The 22,278-nt window shown below is 45.6% G+C and overlaps 1 long non-coding RNA gene across 1 annotated transcript in view; it reads left to right on the top strand.

Moving 5' to 3' along the window:
• Positions 1-11,458, top strand: part of LOC146816788 (uncharacterized) — a 319,478-nt gene extending 308,020 nt beyond the window's left edge. Inside the window, exons 2-3 of the long non-coding RNA XR_014962938.1 lie at positions 8,701-8,892; positions 9,111-11,458. This is a non-coding gene — a long non-coding RNA (uncharacterized LOC146816788). The remainder of the gene's footprint in view (positions 1-8,700; positions 8,893-9,110) is intronic.
• Positions 11,459-22,278: the final 10,820 nt, after the last annotated feature.

Here is a 22,278-nt window from a genome sequence, read left to right as displayed (position 1 = left end):
ATCTGTGGGGTTTCTTTGCCACCAGGCATCTGCTATATGCAATTGCGCGATCCAGATGTTTAATGCTTTCATGGGCGCAACAGTGGGTGCGCGGGGTAATGGGGGAAAGAAACGATCCAGGGACGTGTCAAGTACACAGTTGTAATCCCCTCCAAGTATCAACAGAATGCCATGCCAGGTCAATAATTTGCTTGATAGGGAATCTAGAAATACTGTTTGTTCAGTACTGGGTGCATATATTTATGCTATTACTATTGGATTGCCATTTAATCGACCCTTTACTATGGCGTAACGGCCGTCAGCATCAATGAGCGAGTCTTCTGCTTTAAATGGGGTGCCTGGTCCCACCCAAACCACTTGTGTAGGCTGAATAACCTGTGGCATGCAATTGCCCCTCCACCTCATCTGTAGGTATGTCACTTCAGATCTAGTTAGGTGAGTTTGTTCTAAGAGGGCGATTTGGTCCAGATGGCGTATAAGGTACCTAGCCCAGAAAAATGATTTATCCGGTGGAGGCAGACCATCCCGGAATGCCAGAGACCTGATGCTGAAACCTCCCATCCTTCAGAAGAAGAAAACATATGACGGAGCATTCTCCGGAGCTGCCACCAGAATCTGGAATTCGCTCCCTCCAAACATTAGAAGAATTCCAAACACGTCAACCTTCAAGAGGGCAGTGAAGATCTTCCTAATGAGCAAATTCCTACCATGATCAACTACTGATCATCATCTGAATTCATGGTCAGTTGCGAGGTGTTGCCTAGTCCTTCTCAGGTATGGATGCATCCTACTCAAGAAGGGTCAAAGAGGCACCATAAAAATCCTCACCACTGATCAAGGAGTTAGTGCCAATTAGATCTGGTATAGAAGTTTTCCTCAACAGGACAATAACGTATTTAAGGGTAAACTTTCTAGATCGCTATGAATGCACTTAGGCTGTACATTACTACACTTAATGGGTCCTACTGTTGTTATTGTCGTAACCAGGTATGAAAGGTACACATCAGAACGGTGTGTTTGCTACTACTTCTATATCTGTTGTATTCTAAATTATTTACGACATGTAATTGTAAAGCGCTCTAATACCCAAGGGTCATGTTTGCGCTATATCAAACTCAGAATAAAAAATAAAAATAAAACATTTTACATATCCTAATGTTAGACATGGTGTAGGTGGGAACATAAAGTCAGTGCACATGAGGGATATTGGGACAACTATGAAATTCGGAGTGAAGCTCGGGAGTGATGCCAGCTGGTGCATGTCTACTATGTCAACCTGCATGGTGTGCCGATCCAGTATGTGTTGGGCAACTAATCTAATAAAACACTAAACATATAATGCCAGTAGGGCGAGAATGCAACAAGCAGCCATCCAAACCATATAACAGGCATATCGTCAGTGATCAGAAGGCGAGGTCACCCAGACGATGTGTGTCAGTGGATGTAAGGGGGATGGTGATCCCCTTCTTTAACCTGTGGAAAGCTGCCCGTTGGGCCTAATAGGTCATATGTGTGTGGGGTAACAATCTTAGATTGGTCTGGTTACACTTACAATAGTTATGACATAAGCAAGATGCAGTGAATACCATAACTGTGAGATGAGCGTCTGCAATAACCATATATGAGTCCCATTATACTTGCGTAGTCTTCATAGAAGTCTCTCGATCTGAGTCCATCCAACAGCAATAGGTGAGCTAGATAATGTCATCTGCCGTCTGGGGTGTGACCTCTGGTAGAGTCTCTGAGTTCTGCGAGTTCAAGGTTTCATCTATGGATTCAGATCACTGGTTCTGTCCGGTATGCTGATATCCGACAGCGAGTTGGCCTGCAAATTTCCTATTTCTGCTGCCGCTTGTAGCACATTGCGCTGATTCATCCCCATTTGTTCCAGATTCGTCCCAAGAGTCTATGACAATGTTTGTTTTCTGCACCATTTTTCCCCTCTGTGCTGCCTGTGCCCACCATTCAGATAGGGCTTCAGTGTACTTGCAGTAGGTGAGCCATCAACTGCGGGGTTCAAAGAGTCTAGCCACTCCCATGCCACCATGGGGGTATCAAAGAAATGAGGTTCGCCTTTTGTGATTATTCGCAGGCGGGCAGGGAATAGCATAGAGTACTTGAGATCTAGCTGGTGAAGTCTGCGTTCCACCTCCAAAAAGAAGTACCTATGCTTCTGGACTGCCGCAGTGTAGTTTGGGAAGAACATTACCGTGTTGTTCGCCACGTGTATCCCGTTTCCTGGTCTCTTATAATATTGCATCCCTATCTCTGTAGTTTAGTACATGAAACAGGAATGGCCTTGGGCCAATACCCAGAGGGGGAGGTTTTTTCAGTACTCTGTGTGCTAGCTCTATGACAAAGTGTTGCAACAGCAATCCCTCAGGCATTTTATTTTCAAGAGAGGTTCGTGTCAGCTCCATTGTGGTGCTCAGTTTCTCCACTGTGGCCAATACCGCATCAAGTTTGTTAGACATAGTGTCTAGGCTAGGCATCTTATCTGATTGGAAGCAAGACAGCGGTGGTGGGCCCGGTTGACCTCCATCACCCTACCTGAGACAGCCCATGTTAGTCATATGCTGTGGGTGGATGGCATGATAATCCCAGCTATTTAATGTGTGCCTTATTCCAGTGCGTGGTCGCTCTAGCCAAAAACCAGCTTCCTGGGTACTCCGTGCATGAGACAGAAGATGATGACTGCAAACGTTACCCCCAGCGCATTGGCACGGAGCCCTCTTGTGATGCAGCAAAGTCAGTTCCTGCTAAGTTGGCACTGATTGCTGTATTGAAAATCCACCTTGATGCTATGCAGGTGTGGAAGTTGATTTCACTGCAACTAAACGGTATTAGGCGGCCCGCTGACACAACGTTTTGTTGGCTGCACCGACTGATGTGCCTACTCTACTTATCGTCCACAGATCCGCCCCGTATGAGGCAGAGGGTTTCTTCTCATGTGCCAGGGCCATGCACAGGCCAATAGGCCCAGTGCAAGGGAGGCAGTAGTGTGGACAAGGAGTCCTGCTCACTGTCCCTCACCGGAACACTTATTTTTGTGGGGGCCATGTCAATCACAGATCAGTATTTATTGAGAGGGGGGTTGCAATTTGCAGCTTTGTCTGGTGCGCCCCCAGCCCTTCAGAGTCTCACTGCTGAGTCACTCTGTCGCCGCTCTCCCTATATTTTCCCCCTTCACTGGTCACAGCGTGGCTCACCATGTAGCTTCAATGGCGGGTGCCAGACTCCCTCTGCCAGCTGCGGATTGCAGGGGCAGCACCACTCCCCTTGTAGTGAAGCTTACCTCTGTGTGGTCCCACGGTGGCAATGCGGGGCAGCACGGCCCGGAAACATCTGTGTCAGCTCCATTTGGGTGCTTAGTTTCTCCACTGCGGCCAATACCACATCTAGTTTGTTAGACATAATGTCTGTAGGTGACTCGCGAAGCATCTTATCTGATTTGGAGCGGGACAGCGTTGGTGGGCCCAGTAGAACTCCATCACCCGACCTGAGACAGCCTATGTTCGTCATATGCTGTGGGTGGATGGTGTAATAATTCCAGCTATTTAATGTTTGCCTATTCCACGTTCTTCCAGTGCTTGGTCGCTCTAGCCAAAAATCAGCTGCCTGGGTACTCCGTGCATGGGACAGAAGATGATGACTGCAAGCGTTGCCCCCAGCGCGTTGGCACGGAGCCCTCTTGTGATTCCGTGAAGTCAGTTACTGCTAAGTTGGCATTGATTGCTGTATTGAAAGTCCACCTTGATGATATGCAGGTGCGGAAGATGATGTCACTGCAACTGAACGGTATTAGGCAGCAGGCTGACATAACATTTTGTTGGCTGCACCAATTGATGTGCCCATTTTACTTATCGACCGCAGGTCCACCCCATATGAGGCAGAGGGTTTCTTCTCATTTGCTAGGGCCATGCACACGCCAATAGGCCCAGCGCAAGGGAGGCAGTCGTGTGGACAAGGAGTCCTGCTCACTGTCCCTCATTGGAACACCTCCGTGTTAGCTGCTTCCCCCACGCAGCCTGGGGAGCCATTAATTTGTGGGGGCCATGCCAATGCCAGATCAGTATTTATTGAGAGGGGCTTGCACTTTGCAGCTTTGTCCGGTGAGCCCCCAGCCCTTCAGGGTCTCACTGCTGAGTCACTCTGTCGCCGCTCTCCCTATATTGTCCCCCTTCACTGGTCACAGCGTGCCTCACCATATAGCTTTAATGGCGGGTGCCAGACTCCCTCTAACAGAGCACATCTGCCATCATTGCCTGCGAAGCCACGTCCTCTCTTACCAGTTCTCCACAGTGGCCCCCGGGTCCAGCAGCGAAGCACAGAGAAATCACTGGGCAAGAGAGAGCCTCTCCCTTATGCAAGAGTTTTCAAAGGGGAGCCGAAGGTTCTAGAAGCCAGGAACATCAATCCTAGGGTGCAACGCCTTTCCCAGCCCTCCTGCACAGCATGCTGGAATAGGAGTCACTAGTCACATATGCTCTGGGGGCCTCAGCTCGACCTCTTTCTGACATCATTGTCAGGGCTTTCCTCACTAGATTTTCAAAGGGGAACCCCTCCTGTGTTGGCTCCAGGTGTCTGTACTTCCTCCATTGTTCAGTGGGCTTGGGCAAGCCCCTCCCTGGTACAGTGACAGCTGTTTGATTGATGCAGTCATTCTGTCCCACCCCTATCTTCCTCAGGAGCTCAGTGAAGCACAGTAAATTGCTCCACTTTCGTTGGGAGGCCTTTGTTCCTGCTGCTGGACAGAAATGTCATTAATTGGGCACAGCAGTATGACAAAAGACCTGGGCTCGGATCCTGATCTGAGCCAGATAAATATGACAATTATGGATGACCAGTAAGTTGTACAGATATCATTGAGGAAGTTGCAGATTTGATTTTCCTCCAATTCAATACCTCACTAGTCTCTGTAGGCCATAGGGAATTGAAACTGCACTCTAAGGCAGTTTTCTCCTTATGGGTATAATAATGTGTCACTACAGACAGACAGGTATATCACTCTGATTTTCCCTATTAGTATACACTAACAACATAAGGCCTACCCCAGGTGAATATCTAATAATGTAGAGTCCTCACTGCGCCAGGCTACCTGTGCACAATTATTGGGCTGCGTAGGACAGTAGTCTCTCATATGCAGCCCACACACATGTGTATAGACGTTTTCATTTGTAACTAGCCGAATGACCCTTACCCTTGCTGGGTCGCTGCAACCTTATCTTAAAAAGCAGATACTGGTGGTAAACCTGCTCAGTCCATTTAGCATGTGATTAACGCGGGTGAGACACATATAGTGAGACTCACCCACAGTAAAAAGTCCAAAACCGGGTGATCCAAAAAGCAAAGAAATTTGGGTATGCTGAATTGGCAGAACCCAATTGCAGCACTGACCAAGGATGAAGCAACTCTGCAAAGTTATCAATTAGCTTTTGTAATCCAGGGTTAGTATCGCTTCAAGTCTGCAGGTTTTTACTGGAGAGCTCTGGTCTGCCTGAGACCTGGGAACCTGCTTGCTGATGAGAGGATAGGTGTAACTTGTTTGACAGGAGCTGCTTGACCAAGGTGGAGGAGCCAAGTTGCTGAGTCCAGAAAAAGGAGCAGTTCAGAAGCTGATTGATGTGGGAATGTGCCCAGAGTAAAAACGAGTACCCAAGATAAGTTAATTTTAACCTACGACAAACCAGTATTCCAACTTCAGTGACTGAGAAAGACTAGAGTATCTGTACTGACTCTGCTTTAGTTACACCTTGAGGCCTGCAGCCATGCACCATGAACTGGAAAAAAGTAACCCCACAGCAAGAAGTGGCAGAATTGCCTGACTGGTATGCCTTCACCCATGCAACCCCCGCAACCACAAGCTCTGTTGCTCTTAACATGCAGCTCACACTTTACACCTGTGCTTGAAGATTCCAAATATCCTTCAATTCAGGTAAAGCTAACACCTGAACAAAACATTGAATGAGAATTTGACTAACAGATTTGGGTGGGACTTTGTTGATATTATTGAAAAACTCTTAAAAGAACTTCCTAGTCAACGTATACGAACTGACCTGTTCAAGTTAGGAAAGTTGTTCCATTTTCACCACAATGAGTTGCCACCTGTGTTTAAGTATACAGCTTCTTGTTCTCTTTGTAGTAAACCCATGACATCTGTAGAATATATTCCCTGTAATGCTCCATTCTCCTTATGTATATTATGTAGTTGTGATGTTAACAAAGTATTTCTCTTTCTTTTAAATGAAAGCACTAGGCTGGACATTCAATTATAGTTTGACTGCTTGACTTCTGAATCTCTACCCTCACTTAACTGCTCACCTCCTTGAGAGTCAAACCTGGTATGTTTATACTTAGTTAGTCTGCAGCTCCAAAGTAGAATGGCCCCAGAACACCAGAGACAAAATACACCAACACCCATAGTTGTGTTTTAGTAGCTCCTGACTGGCCTGCGCCCCACTCCCACCAAACTGGGTCTGACACACATTATTACAGTAAGACATGTCTGCAACAAAATAGTTAACCTTAATTAATCATCTCAAGAGCTATTGTTTTGACTATGAATTAAACCTATCACCAATTAAATGTTTGTGAATCAGCGGCAAGGCAGAGGATGCTGGATCATCTGCTACTTCCTGGGTCAGGTTTAAAGCATTTGTTGTTCGATGTTTTCAACAAATAAAAGGAATTCTGTTGTGGTAGATCTGAGCTTGAGGTCTGTTGTGGACATTCAGTTCTGGATGAGGTACAGGCACTGTTTGAATCATTGGGTGTTTGGAACCGAGGAGTCTTTCATGTCACCTTTTGAATTGTCAGCATCTTAGTGAATTTTGATACTATTCTCCATGAGTTAAGCCCTAAGAGGCTCCAATACAGGTTGATGATGACAGGGAACAAGATGGAACCTATGGCTGCTAAGCAGGCGATAGGGAGCCTGAGGTGCTCTTGTAAATTTATTGGTATCAGTTGCATAAGCAAGAGGACAGCCAGTGAAGGATTATGCCAATGATTCACAATTGAGACTTCAGTTGTACGGATGAGGGTGAGATAGCCAACATGATCAAAGGCAGTCAAGAGGTCCAGCAATATCAAAAGGCAGGGTCATTTTCATCTGTGGAGAGGAGGGCACCATCTACAATGTGTATGTAGCAGTCCTAGATCTGTGCGGCAGTGTAATCTGAAGCCAGATTAGTAGTCATGCAGGAAATGGTTGGTGGTGATGTGATCTCGGAGTTGAGAGTATAGTGCATTTTTGATGTTCTTAGCGATGACGAGTAGGTGAATGGTGGACCGGTAGTTGGTAAGGTAATTTGGGTCCAGAGTGGGTTCCTTCAGCAGTTGGAGGATCCGGTCCGTCATGACAGCATATTGGAAGATGCACTGAGTGAGGAAGGTATTGATGTTTGTTAGGAAAAGTGAGAGAGCTTCTTCGGAGATGAAGCTTTGACGAAGGAAGAATGAAGGAATCATTGTCATAGGAGGTGGCTATGAGCGAGTTGAGTATGTTCGTGTAATTTGCAAGAGATGGGAATATGGAGAATCAGCACTGCAGTGTATTACAAGAAATAGAGGTCCTGAGAAGAAAAGCAGGTTTTTTGTTTTTATTTCCTGTGGATCTTCTGTTTTTCACTGAAGGAGAGGTTGATGGCATTGCACTTGTCTGTGGAGTGTGAAATTGGAGGGGGGGAGGCAGGGAGTTGATGCAGTTTTTTTTGATTGTCTAGAAGAATGTTTTGCTCCTATTGTCAGCGTTATTGGTGGTGCTTGTATAGTTCTCGGCTGACATGATGATTGTTTGTGTGTTGCACAGGACTTCGTGAGTGTGAGTGAATTGGGGATTCTGTTTCTCTTCCATTTCTGTTCCTGTCTGTAGATGGAGTATTTGTTTCCAGTGATATCTTCAGAGTACCAGGTGGTGAAGGTTTTGGCTTACACTTAAAGTAAGTGTACAGGTATGTAATAAAATGCATTACTCTAACACTGCTGCAAATTGGGTTGGGCATCTCATGTATACAATAAATACAGTTATGGGAACATCCAGGGCAGTGTTAGTTATACGTAAAAGTTAGTTACTTTAGTCATTTCAATCCTAGACACAATCCTAATTACGATGTAAGTAATCCTAAATGGTCCAGTCTGCATTGTACAGATAGTCAATCCAGAAAGACACCACCATTTTCTTGTCAGGACTGATCAAGCAATGAGATGTGACAAAGGGCAAAAAGTAGACTTTGAAATGAGCCAAAGTATCAGTCTGCAATGGAAGCTTCCATTTTGTAAAAAGAAAAAAGCAAGAAGATGCCTCCCATTCCTGTCCTTTGTTTCATACCCATGCTGGGCTGCCAGTGGAGATTCAAAAGACTGCACTGCTTTTAGTAATTGCATATCGCTTCCTTGGGAAAGAGAGACAGATAGGTAAATGAATACCACAATTCAAACCGGTAACTTGTATCAATGAATACTAAATGATGATTATTCATGTACTGGTTGGGAGAGTGTCTTAGAGGTAAACTAAACTTGAGATGTAATGTTTGGGTGATCGTTCTGAATCATCAATGCTTCCATGTGTCACTGGAATTGTTAACTTACTTGATTGCTCTTTTGTTAACTTAAAGTAATCATTTCTAGGTTCTTCTGAGACCTTTCAGTTTACATAGGCTAGACTAAGACTCAAGTTCTTTTCTTTTTATTGTTCAACAGGCCAATCCTCTTTAGGATGAAATAAAATCTGCAAGTACAGTTGGCAACAGTAAGAAGAAGGACCACTGCCTATCCACATCCATGGGAAACAAGGAGTCATAGAGGCCTACCACTGTGGACTGGAGAGTGGCATTTTTATTTGGATAATGCAGAATATTGGCTCAAGTGGCAAACTCTAATTAAGTGGTTGTGGTATGAACATGTCACACGATGGGCACATTACATGTTTTTATTGTTTGGGTGATCAGCCAGTGCATGCAGCTACTTGTCCGGTTGTCTGGAATCAGTATGAGATTGGCTCTTACTTAATTGAACATCACTACAGCAGCCTATGCTCTGCGCTCTGGCTCATCAAACCCAATGCTTAGGTTGTCTCTCTAATATTGTCTTTCTCTTTTTACATTTTACAGGCCTTCTCTTTTGCAAGGAACCTCTGTGGCGCTCCTGTTCTGTGGGTCAGCTCTACACCCAATATGGACAAAGCCAGAAGAACGCAGATGCATCATCCATTTGTGTACAGAACCATTTATTTTCACAGGAATTAATTTTGAACTGTGTGGGTTCTCTATTTTGCATGTTTCCGGCTACGTAATGAAAAGAAAACTTGGGAGTCTAGGGCCTGCTAAAGAGAAAGACTGTTTGAACTTGGTGATTGGATTGTAATCTTCCTTCTACAACAGATGTGAAGTGTTCATTTACTTGATGAATATATTGTGTTTGTCTATCATTCACCTTTCCCTAATTCCCCAAACCCATAAATTCATGAAATGCCTAACACTCTCCCCCAGTATATGTGATCTGTTGCTGTTGTTAATTTCCACCATCAACAGATCTCACACTTGGTGAGGCAGATGTGGTTAAAACATTGTCAACTAATTACAGCAAGAGGTTACCATAAATAGCAAATTTGCCCATGCTATTCCTCCTATGAGGCAAGGAATGGACAGCCCAGTGCAGATAATAAATAACAACAATGGTTGGCCAAGGAGAGAAAGCCAGGCCCTGCTTTCAGTGCCCGGCTGCAGAAAGCCAACACACCATTGTGCATAGCAGGGTGCTGGCCACAGGGCCTTTCCTCTGGACAGGCTCAACACCAAACCCCCTTTAGCTAGCCAACCCCCTGCTGTGCACAGCCTTCAGCCAGGCCCTGCAGCCATCCTCCTGTGGAGGTACAACCCCGTCGCCGTTGGCAGCCAACCACCTGTTGTAAAGGTTGCTTGGCTGCGGGGTCTGGGCCCAACCCCCCACAGACTGCCTCTCGTTGAGGTCATAAGCAGTGCATGATGGGGCCACAAGTTACACTTAGCTGACCTCAGTATAACTGATGTATTTCAGTAGTTAGTTGGGTTTTTGGATATTGGTACTTATCTCATTTCAACACATAACTATAATTTTACTTCAACCTTTGTTTTTTTCATTTTATTTCAGTTGTATTCATCATATTCTAAATTGGCCCAGTGCCCAACTCTTTGCAACCACCAAACCCTGCTGATCAGGGCTGCAGGAGCTTAGGCTGTGCATAGTGGAAGGTGGCCACAGGTTCTGGACTCACTGGCGGGCTCTGAGCCCATTACTCTGCAGGAAAAAGGCAATACACAGTGGGGGTCAATGCCAGGCCTCAAAGCTAGTCCCTGTTCCAAAACCTCAGTATGCAGGCAACCTCTGCTATATACAGCCTCTGATTGTGTGCAGTGGAGGGTGGACACTGGACCTGTGTCTATTCCTCTGTGGGTGTCAAGTGCACAACCACTAATGTGCAAAAAGATTGCCTATAAAATGTTTACTATTTTAAAATTGGGGAGCTGTGAAGCGAGTGAGAAAATGGGTAGAGTGAGTAACTAAATGTGGAAAGAGGATGTTTCTACTTAAGCAGATGTCTCCCTCTTCACCTATTGTATGCCACTAGCTGTTCATTAGAACACTGTGGTGAAGCTGCAATAAACTGTTAGGCTGTTAATGCTGTTGAAAGTGCATGTTTTAGTCATAGCATCAGATTTTGTGATCACATGACTGAGGATGATAGTGTAATCTTATAGCAAATGGGTTTTTATTTTAGATTCTGCACTGCCTTCCATTACCTCTATGATAAAATCATGAGAGTAAAAAAACGCAACTCTCAATCATAGTTCATCAATCCCAATCCCAACAGCGGATCATCATTTTGCCCTTAGACCATCGTTTTTCACCCACCATGCCACCCCAGTTTAGACGCGGCTACATGCAAATCAGTGTTGGCCCTGCTCCAATAGGAGCAGTCAACCCCAATCTGCCAGGCTAGATCCTCCTTCAACCAGAACATAAGCAAACCAGGACCGGTTGTGCCCTTATTAGGGCTCACAGCCTCGTATAACTTGGTTCCAGTGAAACAGTGAGCACGGAAACCCATGTCTGGGCATGAACTTTACACTCAGGACATCAAAAAACAAGCTGATGGATGGAATGCTTAAATTAAGCTCAGCTAATGCAATTGCTAGGAACGCATACCAATCCATCCCTTTGCATCCACCATGCCACCTCAGTTTGGACCCAGACATATGCAAATCAGTCTTGACCCTGCTCCAATATATGAACAGTCCCGCCAGAAATGCAGTATAGGGTTTGGGAATCCTGCACTGAAAAATCCTGGAACCTTCCGGTATCCATGGACATGCAAACCATAACTTGCACACCAAATACAATGCTTATAACCTCACAATATTTGTATGAATAAATAACAATGTATGAAAAGAAATCTGATTTAAAAACAACACAACCTCAAACCAATAACCAATAAAATTATACATTCATAGTAATTTCTATCAAAAATGTATGGCTAATGTAATATTTAATTTCATCTGTGAGAGAATTTTCAACCTTCTTAATTGCTTTGTTTCACTAAGGGAGATTTCACAAACATTGCTTTCAGTATGTGAGTTATCGTTCGTATAGCTGATTTGTGAGTTATTGATTGTGGTCCGTACTTTAAGTTGTCACTGGTTTTTATGTTTCACATAATATAAAGTGACAAAACTCTGCATTAGAGTTAGTAGCATCTGCCTTTGGAATATGTCAGTGAAACACATAAACCTTCTACCTGAGGGCATACAGGTGACAAGCTAATGAGCACTCATGATTGAGTACATGCACCATGAATGAAGAGAGGAGACAGCCTTTTCAAAAATCCACAGGTTAGTTTCATCAGGTGCACAGTCATCTTTTAATCCTTTCCCAAGAAACATGAGATGTTAATTGGAGCCCCTCTAGCTCACTGTAAACTGAAGGTGATAGATGGGTTTAGATAATCAGGTTGAGTGCACATGACTGGACACAACAGTTGCATGATTCACTCATGAGAGAAGTAGGGAGAGGTGGATGGTTCTGAAAGCCTGTTGACAGCCTGTTGAGTTGGGTCCTGGCAGCCTGTAGAGACTAGGTCACTGAAGTAGACCTCCATGTATAGGTTAACCACTCACTCACACTGGGACTGGTGGCTGTCATTATAGATGGGATGGATGCGTCTGGTTGCCAAACATTTTTGCATGTGTGCAGATTTGGACCTTTTTTGAGGTTCTCATATGCTACTGAAACAGGAAGCTTAATTGATTGATTTTTGTGTGAGTGTTAAAGAGATGCGACACTTCAAAGGCATCATGGAATGGCCCACCTTGGATTGCTCTTTGAATACTCATGTAGTGTTGGAGGACATATGCACACATTTTTCTCTTGCAGCCTCAACTTTATCATTGTGTATATTGCTGTTGTCTGAATACTTCCAGTTTATTCTCATTTTAGATCTTTTGGGGCTGAATAAAAAAAGGCACGTAAGAGTATGTAAAAGAGTACTATTTTACATATCCATAAATACTGTGAATCGACCCCTTTAAATACACCAAATCTATTGTTCCAACCTTCACCTCGCAACTCTAAATCACTTAAAAACTTACTGAAAATGTTCCTCTACATAAAACTATTAGTCGCTCTTTTGTGTCAAATAATATTGGCAAATTCGTTTTTGTAATAGGACACAGGCAGAGAACTGCACATATTGCTTTGCATCTGTTGACCGATTGATTTGCATATCCATAACCATTACATGGCTACTTAAAAGAGTGCCTGCCTCGCTCTTGTCGATTTCATCTGTCAAAAATAGACCAATTATTATCATTATCCATGCTCAGCCATCTCGAACACTTGAATTACTGCGGTGGATAATCAGCTAGGCATTACCTAATGGAGAAACATTTACTGAAAATGTGTTTTGAAGTATGTCACAGTCGCAGTCAACATTGCAGGAGAGCAGGCGATGCATATATTTACAAGTAGAAGTGCTCAGACCGATACATATCTTATACAAGTCATTGGCATTTCCAGAATGGTCATTTCAGTGATATTTTTAATCGGGCAATGCACTTCAGTTTACTACAGGTGCTTTTGATTAGTTACCTCTAATTACTAATCAAAACGTGCTGCTGCCGAACCTATCACTGAACACCACAGCCAGAGAGACACAGGGCCAGCTGCATCAAAGGGTTTTGCCCATTCTGTGTCTATGGGGAAATGTGTTCATACATATGGCCCATAGGGACCCTCGCAAGATGAATGTTACAAAAACTTGTTTATGGTAAAAGGACAAGAGGGCAAATGGAGGAGTGTGGCTCAATGGTTAGAGCGGCAGACCCTGAAGCAGAGTTCTGGCCAGGGACTAGGGTTCGATTCCTGCCTCGGCGGGGCTCGGGCTCAATTTCCTCGGACCTGTCTATTCTCGCCTCGGTGCCTATTCTAATCATGGGCCCCACGCTGCAACTCTGGGCAATAGCTTGCTTAGCCTCCACACCGGCCCCAACAGAGCTAAGGATGCCTGTCTTCACCCTGGGGGTGCCCAGGATCGGACACTTCACAGGGAAAGCCAGGAGGGGTTCCACAGCGGTATGAGTATCAGCGCCAGGAAACCGCAAAAGGCGACACTGCAAGGTGGCTGTCTGGTGACAGTGTGCTCTATAAGTACCTTGCCATTTACATTTTTTACATTTAAATGACGTATAATTTTGTTTATGTTAAAAAAAGGGAAAGTCACGATAACAACAGTACTTTTGTGGCTTGCTTTGGCAGTCCGTTGCAGGCAGCATATCATCTATCACCTAGGGTCAGCCAATTAGGGAAGGCGCTAGTCCCAACCCTCCTGGGACGTCCAAGGCTCAAATCCCCTCCACCCCCGCCCCCGGAGAGCTGCAGTTAAGGTAAGTTTTATGCTTTTTAATTGTATTGTACTGTATTGAAATTGCTGATGAGGCGTCGAAGCGCTTTTTCGGTGAGTAGCACGTTACTCCGGAACCCATATGGATTAGTGTTGAATAAGTATATTAAAATATGAAAGTAATTTGAGTGGTCGATATGTTAGTCAGTTATTTAGATTCAGAAGGATAGCGGAGCGATAGAAGAGGGAAAAATGTTTGCATTTAAATAGCGCTTGTTGCCACTGATGGGGTGTTAAAGCCTTTTTTTGGCGAGGAGCATGCTACTTCGGAACTCAGAAAGGATTAGTGGTGAATTAGTATAGTGAAATATGAAAGTAATTTCAGTGGTGGATATTAGTCAGTTATTTGGATTGAGAAGGATAGTGGAGGGATAGAAGAGGGTTAAAGGTTTGCATTTATATAGCGCTTGTTTCACCTGATTTTGTGTTGAAGCGTTTTTTGGCGAGTAGCACGCTACTCCGGAACCCATAAAGGATTAGTGTTGAATTAGTATAGTGAAATATGAAAGTAATTTGAGTGGTGGGTAATGTTTGCTGCGTGCGTTTATGTATGCATTGGTGAATTTGTGAGCGTTGTGAATGTGTGTGTGTGTGTGTGCTCACTTGTGGGTGAATACATGATTGTGAGTGAGTGAATGTATCTGTGTTCATGTGTGGCCCACCCTCCCTCCTACCTGCTGACATTATCTGCCGCCTCTGCAAGGCACAGTGAGTGGCACTGAGAGACGCAGGACCCACAATCATGGCTTGTGGTGCTTTAGTTGAGGGAGACAGCCCCCTGCTGATAAGTGCTTGTCACCCCCCTCCCCAAATGCATAACACCAGCAGTGTTCGTACCCCCAAGAAGAGTGAGCACCACAAAGGGGTGATTCTCGATCCTTCTGCTCTACGTTTTAAATTCGATGCTAAGGACTCCACCATTGTACATCACGATTTTTAGGTCTACGGTCTGTAGGCAAAATCTTATTACAGACCACAGTGTTTTAAGAAGGATGAAAAATGTATAGTGGTCTCAAACATGACAATGGCCTTAGTAATTAAGGGTGTGGCCTAAACACATGAACTAAAACCCCGCGCTCCACACTGCATAGGATTTGGGAGCCTTTCTGTGAGATTTCTGTTATTACATCCCAACATATCACACAACATAAACATATGCCTAAAACAAGGCAGAATGCTTGTTACTAATTTGATAGAACTGTTGAGTGACAGCAATACTTATGTTGTGAATAGTTAAAATTTATCATTTCATTTGTGACCATCACTGTGTGCTCACTGGAGAGAGATAAAGGATTGGATGAGCATTGTCATATGAGCACTGTGTTAGGGCCTGAATTTACCTAGCCTACTGTTCCTTTAATCTCATTGTGTCATCAGATGGAATATAGGGGATGTGAGATTCCAGTGGGAACAGTTGAAGCCGTCATCTTGGTACCAGAGGCTGTGTGCTGTGCTGTCTGGAGGTGGGTGCAATAAACTACATCCACCACATTAGTGCATGACTACTTCTTATCAAGTGGCAACGAGGATGGGATTACATCAGTTATGTATTCAGTATTCTGACCATTTTATTCTTATTTTTTATTCATTTTTACCGTAGTTAGTTCTGAGTAAACTTACTCACATGTTATATTATGTTATAATACGTAGGCATAGATATGTTTTTGTTTAAATGGAGGAGATGTGTTGTGGTATGTATTTACTACCTGAACCTATCTGAGCACTGATGCTGGCCTCTGCTGGAGTGAGTCCTGATCCCAAAGGTGCCCCCCAGTCCTGGACCATTGACTGGCATAGGAGTGTACTCCTCCTGAACTTAAGGTGATGATGCAGATGTTTTGGGCTCCTCACCACTGCAAAGGGGAAGCACCACATAAACGATGGTAATGTAAACGACGGAACATAACACAATAACATACATAACAACACATTTGAAACAGATCAGAGCACATCACAACAAAGCAATCGAACACGAATGCAACACACCACCACATTATTTTATAACATAACACTGCAATAATGCAGCACAAATCACAGCAACATAAAACAACAGAAGATAAATACCGCATTGAAATGATGCACAATAAATATGCATAAAAAGTCTTGTCACACATTACTGCCCCCTGAATCTAATGGTTAAAATGCTTTATTTGAAGACTGACAAGAATTACAAAAAGACCAGCAATAGAGATTAAGCATATTAACAAAAAACAAAGCAACAAATGGCTAATGCAGAGATAAAAAGAGAAAGCTGTTTACATTTTATAGGGATTAAGAAAAATAAGGAGGGGAGGGGAGTGAGAAGGGAAGGAGGGGAAGGGTAAAAACTTATGAAATGGAAGAATGAAATAATGCATATTTACAAAGAAATATGAGTAAACTCCTGATATAATTAATAAATACAATAAGCCATCATAGTTAGAAAGTGAAAAACAGAGAAGATAAATATTCAAGGAGGTTTCAAATTTTCAGAATTTAAACGAGAATTAGCTACCAAAACTAGTTTGTCTAAATAAGTAGTAAGAGGCAATCAAAAAAGATCTCTATTAATCATTGGCTTGCATGAGGACGCAAAAGCAATATCAAGTCGGTGAGAATGGCACAGACTGTTTCACCAGTGTTGTACAGGGAGTTTTGTAAGTGTTTTCCAGTTGAGAGAGATGTGTTGGAAAGCCAAGGCAAGCATGAGATCAAAGAGACCATGACTATGTGAAGATAGATCTAAGGAATCGGAAAGACTTCCAGAGAAATGAAGAGGAATGGAGTAAGGAGTAGAAATATTAAACAGGCAAGAGATATAGGACCAGACTTTCCCCAAAAAATTAGAAACTGAAGGGCAAAAGAAGAGAAGATGTAAAAGATCAGCATTGGGAGCATCACAGGTCCAGCAGTTGGAATCAGTGGAGGGAGAAAATCTAGCTATAGAGGTAGGGGTGAGATAAAGTCTATGGTAAAGGAAAAACATAGATTGGGTAAGAGAAGCAGATTGAGAAATTTTAAGAGAACGGGACCAAAGTTTATCCCAGAAGATGATGGTCCATTCACATCCCAGGTCAGATTCCCAGGTAAATTCAAATTTAGTTTTAGTGCGTTCTGGATTAGGAGCTGAAAGGTATTTATAGATGAGAGAGGCTTTGGGTAGAGAGAGAAGAATCTTAAGAAGAGAATTTTGAGAAACAGGAAGAGATGAAGAGGGAAGAGAGTAATAAATATCAAGAGTGACCGCCATTAGGGTAGTGAATTTCTGAAAGAAGGACCAGGGATAGTGGAATAATACTTGAAATTGGGGAACAGAGCATGGAGATAATCCATCAAAAAATTTGTTAACCCAGATTATACCTTGTAAAATCCAAGCTTTCCAGAAAAGGGTACTGTTATTAATGCTGATAAGGGAATTATGCCATATTGAAGATTCTAAAAAGGATTCTCTAGAGATGGAGTTAGGTTGCTTCAAAAGGGAACAAGTGTGTTTAAACAAAGGAAGAGAGGTATAAGGGGTTTTGGCAGAAAAAAACATAACCTCCTATAAAGAGATGGGTAATAATAAGGTTTGTTCAATGGAGAGCCAAAGGGGAGTTGTTAGAACCGGCGGGCTCTAGTTGGCAGAGGTATACACTTCTGACAAATAGGGACCAAACAACTCTAGTCAGGGAAAGGGGATTACACACTCAGATAACCCCTGCTACCCCCTTGGTAGCTTGGCAGAGCAGGCAGGCTTATCTCAGAGGCAGTGTGTTAAGCATTTATGACCACATACAGTAATAAAGTGAATACACTACAGATGGACACGACACAGAAGTTATTATAAAAATAGGATTTTTATATAAGGCTTAGCACAAGACCAAATAACGACAAAAATATACCACAGTCTTAATAAATACTCTTTGGAAGGAAAAATAATAGTTCAAGTAAGGTTTCTTCTTGGCAAATAGTTCTTTAGCAAAGTATTCTTCTGAGCACAGTTCTTTGGCAACAATGTAACCCCCACAGGAGTCACACGACGTCGAGTCTACAAGATTCCCAAGGTTCGGCGTCGACCGCGAGGAGCGCTCCGTCGAGCCTGGAGTCGCAACAGACCCCACAAGTACAGTACCTTGAGAAACGAAGAAAACGATGATCCACGGCGTCGGGATGTCGGCGTCGATCGTGCCTCGGAGTCGGGTCGATCTGCAGCGGCGTCGAGGGATGTCGGGCCGGAGCAGCGCTCACGGCGTCGAGAAGGGCGTCGAGTCGATGCGGTCAGCAGCGGCGTCGGGACGGGGTCGCTTGGAGGTAGAGCCGATACTCACTCCTCACTGGCGTCGATACCGGCGTCGAGACGGGGTCACTTGGAGCCGGGGCCGATACCCACTGCTCACTGGCGTTGCTGCTGGCGTCGATCGGGCCCGGTGGCCGGCGTCGAAGGCTCGGGACACTGGAGCCGTTACTCACGGTGTCGAGCTGGATTCGGCGGCGTCGGCGGCGTCGAGACGGCAGATTTTCCCTTGTGTACTGGAAACAACACTTTCCAGTAATTCAGCAAATGGTGAAGTCCTTTGGCCCTGTGACTTCAGCAGGAGACTGGCACTCTTCCAGTCCTTGGAGATTTCCTAGCAAGTGTTCAGAGAGTACACACCAAGTTCCTCTCTCCTTGTTCCTTGGCAAAAATAAAGAAGCAGCTTCCAGGTTCCTCCACAGAAAAACAGCACTCTGGCAGAAAGGGGAGGCAAGTCCTTAGATCAGCAGGCTTCTTGTCCTTGGTACAGGTTTCCTTGTCAGAAGTGATCTGAGTTCTTGGTTCAGGGGTCCTTCTCTTATACCCCTTTTTCCCTTTGTTCCCTTTGTCCAAGCAGGGCGATTCCCACCATCTCAGGTTTGTTGTGGGTGTTGCCAGGCAGAGGCACCTGGCCTATTCACTGAGCAGGGCAGAGTCCTCAGCCGCCCAGCAGGAGGCGGAGCCAGTATTGTCACTGGCAGGAGCAGGGCTATCAGTCGCCCAGCAGGAGGCGGAGCCAGTATTGTGTCAGGCAGGGCAGGCTACTCTTCCCTCACTCTATGTGTAAACGCCCCATTCACCCCGCACTGACTCACTCAGACCTCTGGAGCCACCCAGCCCCTGACACACACACCAAACCAGCAGAGACCGGTAGATAGTTGGACAAGAAAATAGCCACTTTCTAAAAGTGCTATTTTCAAACATAGAATTTAAAAACCATCCATCCTAAAGGGTGTGTTATTAAATTCTGAGTTCAGGGATACTAAACTCGACTTGCTACCATGCTCCCTGAGTCAGATAGATTATAATGGAGTTAATAATCAGTCTGCCCAGTCTGGCCTATGGGAGGCAGGTAGCCCTTCATTAGTGAAAAACGAAAATGGCTGTAATTCACTATTAGGTCATGCCACACACATCAGGGCATGACCTACCTTTTACCAACAATGCACCCTGCCCTAGGGCCTACCATAGAGGTGTCTGAAATGTGGCAAAGTGAAGGTTTAGAGACTGGTAAGTAGGTTTCCTTACCAAGTCGACATGGCAGTCAGGGACTGCACGCAGGCGCTGCGGTGGCAGGCCTGAGACACATTTTGCACGCTGCTTCTGTGGGTGGCACAACCAGTGCTGCAAGCCCACCAGCAGCAGTTAACTTACACGCCCTTGGCACACGCAGTGCACTAGACTAGGGTCTGAACAGTAAGTCAACCAAGCCAATCATGGTAACACCAATCAATATAACAATTTAACATAGGGAGCACTTGCACTGTGGCACTGATCAGCAGTGGCACAGTGCCCAAAGCAATAAACCAGCAAAAACATCGTAAACAGAGGAGGCAAACAGAAAAAAAATGGAGGAGAGACTCATGCCAATGATGCCAGGTCTAACACGTGTCCCCTCCAGCTGAAATGTGGGGAGAACTACCCTTCACCCAGGGAGTCCTCATCACTAAGGCGGAAAAATCTGGACAGACCATCAGCATTGGCGTGATCTGTACCAGGGCGGTGTTCCACCGTAAAGTCCATCCCCTGTAGGGAAATGGACCACCTCAACAGCTTTGGGTTCTCACCCCTCATCTGCATTAACCATCTGAGGGGCCTGTGGTCTGTCTGAACCCGGAAGTGAGACCCAAACAAGTAGGGTCTGAGCTTCTTCAGCGCCCAGACCACAGCAAATGCCTCACGCTCTATCGCACTCCACCTTTGTTCCCTGGGAAGTAACCTCCGGCTGATGAAGGCTACAGGTAAGTCTCGGCCCTCCTCATTCATCTGTGCTAGAACAGCCCCCACACCATGCTCTGAAGCGTCTGTCTGGACAATGAATTCTTTTGAAAAGTCGGGTGCCTGGAGGACCGGTGCTGTACACATTGCAGTTTTCAGGGTGTCAAAGGCGTTCTGACAGGCGTCAGTCCAGATCACAAGTCTCGGCTGCTTCCTGGAAGTCAGCGAGGTCAAGGGGTGCACAATGTTGCCATACCCCTTGACAAACCTCCTGTAGTAACCCGTGAGACCCAAGAAGGCTCTCACCTGACTCTGGGTTTTGGGCGGTTCCCAAGCCAGGATGGTATCTATCTTGGGTTGCAGGGGGGCCACCTTGCCACTCCCTACTTGGTGCCCCAAGTACACCACTGAACCCTGCCCAATCTGGCACTTACTAGCCTTGATTGTGAGGCCTGCTCTGCGCAGGGCCAACAACACTTCCTGGAGGTGGCGCAAGTGTTCCTCCCAGCTGGCGCTGAACACTGCTATATCGTCCAGGTAGGCGGCGCTGAAATCTTCCAGCCCGGCCAATACCTGGTTAACCAACCTCTGGAATGTGGCAGGGGCATTCTTCATCCCAAAGGGCATCACACGGAACTGGTAGTGCCCATCTGGTGTGGAGAATGCAGACCTCTCTTTTGCCCCATCAGTCAAGGCGATCTGCCAGTACCCAGACGTTAGATCAAACGTACTAAGGTACCGGGCAGCCCCCAACCGATCGATGAGCTCATCAGCTCTGGGGATGGGGTGCGCGTCAGTCTTGGTGACCGAATTGAGTCCTCGGTAATCCACACAGAACCGAAGTTCTGGTGAAGCACCAGGCGCTGCAGCCTTTGGGACCAAGACCACTGGGCTGGCCCAAGGACTGCTAGAGGACTCAACCACCCCTAAGGCAAACATCTTGGAGACCTCCTCCTTGATATATGCTCTGACCTTTTCAGTCACCCTGTAGGCCTTGTGCCTCACAGGAGTGCTGTCCCCAGTGTCCACATCATGGACACACCACTGAGTGACACCAGGGATTAAGGAGAACAGATCAGGGAATTGTACCAACAGATGGCGACAATCTTGCTGCTGCTCAGGGGTCAGTGTGTCAGAGAGGACAACACCATCCACTGACCCATCTTTTTCTTTTGCACACAGGAGGTCAGGAAGAGGCTCACTCTCCTCCTCCATCCCAGCATCTGTGGCAAGGAGCATGCCCACTTCGGACCTTTCTAAGTGGGGCTTTAACCGGTTGACATGCAGGACCCTTAAGGGGTTCCTGGGAGACTTCAAGTCCACCAAGTAGGTGACATCGCTCTTTTTCTCCACAACCTCAAATGGTCCAGTCCACCTGTCCTTGAGCGCACAAGGTTCCACAGGGGCCATGACCCAAACTTTCTGACCAGGTTGAAGCTCAACCAGAGTGGCATTCTGATCGTACCACCGCTTCATCTCTTCCTGGCTGGCCTCCAGATTTGCCTGAGCAAGATCTCTGAAGCGCCGAGTCTGGTTCCTAAAGGCCAGCATGTAACTATATACATCCTGGGGAGGTTTCCTGGGAGATTGCTCCCAGCCTTCTTTGACCAGACTCAAAGGTCCTCTTACCGGGTGACCATACAAAAGCTCAAAGGGGCTGAACCCTAGAGACTTCTGTGGTACCTCACGGTAAGCAAACAGCAGGCATGGCAAGAGGACGTCCCATTTACGCCTCATTGGTTCTTCAAGACCCATGATCATGCCTTTTAGGGTCCGGTTGAATCTCTCAACCAGCCCATTACCTTGAGGGTGGTAAGGAGTGGTAAACTTGTAGGTTACCCCACACTCCTTCCACAGAGACTTCATATAATTCGAAATGAAGTTGGTGCCCCGGTCTGACACCACCTCTCTGGGGAACCCCATGCGGGAGAAAACACCCATCAGTGCCCGTCCCACCACGGGGGCCGTCACTGTGCGGAGAGGGATGGCTTCCGGGTACCGGGTGGCATGGTCCACCAAGACCAGGATAAACCTGTTGCCCATGGCTGTCTTGGGGTCCAGTGGCCCCACAATGTCAATTCCCACTCGCTCAAAGGGGGTACTGACGACGGGAAAAGGTTGGAGGGGAGCCTTCTGCTTCCGCCCACTTTTC

Source organism: Triturus cristatus, chromosome 6 (assembly GCF_964204655.1).
Source record: "Triturus cristatus chromosome 6, aTriCri1.1, whole genome shotgun sequence".
Taxonomy (NCBI): Eukaryota; Metazoa; Chordata; class Amphibia; order Caudata; family Salamandridae; genus Triturus; species Triturus cristatus.
Note: the sequence above shows the minus strand (reverse complement) of the source record. Positions and strands in the feature narration are given on the sequence as shown.